This window comes from Cupressus sempervirens, chromosome 2, assembly GCF_028749045.1.
Source record: "Cupressus sempervirens isolate cs-2001-9-10 chromosome 2, ASM2874904v1, whole genome shotgun sequence".
In the NCBI taxonomy this organism is placed as follows: Eukaryota; Viridiplantae; Streptophyta; class Pinopsida; order Cupressales; family Cupressaceae; genus Cupressus; species Cupressus sempervirens.
The window spans coordinates 396,279,957-396,283,025 of record NC_143119.1 but is presented as its reverse complement, the minus strand read 5'-3'; the positions used below and the strand labels follow the sequence as shown (position 1 = coordinate 396,283,025).

Below are 3,069 nucleotides of genomic sequence, written 5' to 3'. Positions count from 1 at the left end.
GATGAGCAATAGGTGCAAGCATTGGGACACCTTTTTGACCACCACTATCCATCTTCGATTGACATGAATCACTTTTCTTATCAAGCTCTTCTTTATAATTACATGTAGAACTTGTTTCTAAGGACGATTTGGGCTTGTGAGAGAAAAATTGATAATCTTTACCATCTTCTTGTTCAATCTTTTGCAATGTCTGGAGCAAAGATGGATGAGTCTCGCCTGGATCTAGTTTCCGTCCACCATAGAAACTCTTCAAAAAGCTAGCTTGTGTAGGAACAATCTGATTTTGTTGAGATGCAGGTGCATGAGAGACATTTTTAATATTCCTCATTGCTGATTCAGATGAAGCACACTCTTCAACAAAGACTTCTTTATCTTTATATGTTGAATTTCTTTCCAAGAAGGATTCTTGATAATGAGAAAGAAACCCATATTCTTTTCTATCATCTTCTTCGATCTTTTGAAAAACTTGAAGTAAGTGGGGATGAACCATTTTAGGATCTAACCTCCTACCACCATAGAAATTCTTCAAGAATTCAACTTGCAGAGGTTCATCGGGAATCTGTTTCTTAGGATATAAAAAGTATTCATCATCACTGTCACTATCACTATCACTTTCAACTTTTCCCTTGTACCAAACCATGTTTTAAATTCGAACCTCAGATAGAGTCGCCAATATTCAATCTTCTAAATAGAGTCGCCAACCTTCATTCAAGCGAAGGTACCTTCATCAGCCGAGTTACTGATTGTTATTTACTTGAGTTTGGATGTGGCCAAGATTTTTCTTGTTCCTTCTTGGAATGACTACTACTCTTTCAACAATGTTGTGACCAATACGAGCTCTTCACAAGATTTTCTCAAATTCTTCTTCTTCTTCGAGAACTTAATTCACCAGATGGTATTGTTAACCACTTCATCTACACCTCCAGGCTAGAGTGTTCAAGTCTGATATGATATCCTCCTGGTTGTCTTGGAAGCTGAGGTTTGGTTTGAGAACTGGAAAATATTCTCACATGGTAGCACCATTGTGCTTCATTACAAGTGACTTGTCAATCTTTCTCGTTCAGTCTCCCCAGCAGAGTCACCAAAAATTTGTTGGTAAACAGATTTGTCACAGTAGAATTTGCCCAACGGAGTGTGTGGCAAATTGTTCACAACAGTTGGATAGGCCCTTGATATCCGGCCTTCCTCTGCGTTTGGAGGGGCAGCTCCCTCATATGATATAATTTCAAAGCTTTTCAAATAGATATAAAATTAAAATTGAAGGGGGAGAAAGCTCATGATGACGAATGCACCACACGACTTCAAGGCTTTCCCAAACTACTAAATTAAAATTGCTAATAACAATGATCAAGATCTACGCTTGAAAAACTATTACTAGCACAACGCTGATCCACAGATTCATAAACATCTACACCATACCGTGAGAATGCTCACTACAAGAGAATCAACATTTGAAACAATTTAGATTCGAAAAGAGGGAACTCAAACCGCACATTCCATTATTTTCTTGCACCAAGAAAGCAATAGAGATTTTTCAATTCATAAATAAGAAGTGTACATACTTTCCAAATTTTATCCCTGGATCAAAATTTCAGCATGGTGTTCCCTTCCTTTTTCCAACCCCCAAAAAAAAGTCCCCCTTTACAAAGCCCAAAAGAGCCCTTATATAGACATAGAGGTTAATAACTACCTCTTTGTGGTTAATAACCACCTCCCAAATACGTGATTTGGGTGAGGTTAATTAACCTCTACAAAATTAACCAAGAATGACTTGAAACTTAGACCTCACACCTTCTAAGAGGAAGATTGAATAATTAATCTTTGCTGATATCCTCTTGATATTTCAATGATTCATACAAGTTACATCACTTCATTAATGGACGTATATCCTCCTTCGATTAAACTCAGGCAGACTTCTTTCATTAAGGGATGACTCCAATGACATAATGTCATAAGGCTTTGAAAAATTATTTGTTGGATTAGAGAGCAAAGATGATTTCATGGATTCTGGATCCTTGACAGTTTTATGCCCAACTTCCACAACATGAGGACTTGCACAATCAGCAGACACTACCCCCAATGAATATAAATCATCATTCTTACCAGTTCCAAAGGTTTTTCTATTTTTCCGTACAGTGTCCATTTCTTGGCTAGTGGGGACAAACGTCCGTGCTCAATATTTCCTTGTCCCTTCTTCACCTTTGTTGCTGTAAAGGACATAGTCACAATATGTCGGTGCAAACTGGTGAACTGTATCATCATAGAAGTCATTGAACTTCAACGCATGTGTAAGACTTCCAGTTAAACCACCAGATGCACCTATGTTTGCTTCATCATACTCTTTATATGGGAATGCATATAAATGTTCCACTGCAGCAATGGCCATCTCAAGACAGATAATGAAGTTTTGAACATCAGTAGCCTCCTCTACGCTTTTAATGATTCCAGACTTTGCTGCTAGAAAAACTAGGACTCCATTTCACGAATCGAATTAAAATAAATAGATTTATCTCCTAGCACAAGAGACATGAATGACATTGTTGCATATATTGGCACCATGAAGACAATGCGAACAATACAGCATTGGAATATCAGCTCAGTATAGTTCAACAGGTGTCTGTAAATATGCCATATTGCCAGGGAAATTGCTGCAATAGTGCATGGAAATGCTACAATGATATAATATATGGAAGCCATTTTATTCCCCGAAGCCAACTATTCATGAAATGTATTGATCTTTTGGCCTTCCCAAATCATCCATCTCCAAGAGTAGAATTAATCCAGCTGATGTTGGAATTGCTTACACTTCCTTGCAACCTGTCCTTATTCAATACATTATATCTTCACAGCTTTTCCATATTTTCCAAATTTATAGTTGAATAGCTCTGTATATTTTATTCTTGGTAAACAGATTTCCAAAATCCATCAGTATGTTACTTTTCTTCTGTAACCTTCAATATGCCTTCTATCTGGACACCCACGTTGAAGAGGTTAAGAAAAACGTGTTTTTGGATGCTATCATTAACCTTTTGAGAGGTTAAGAAAAACATGTTTTTGGTGGTTAACATT

At 37.2% G+C, this 3,069-nt stretch overlaps 1 pseudogene; it reads right to left on the bottom strand.

Annotated features, from left to right (window-relative positions):
• Positions 1 to 1,873: 1,873 nt before the first annotated feature.
• LOC149572806 (uncharacterized) lies at positions 1,874 to 2,697 on the bottom strand (annotated as a pseudogene).
• Between the last annotated feature and the right edge of the window lie 372 nt (positions 2,698 to 3,069).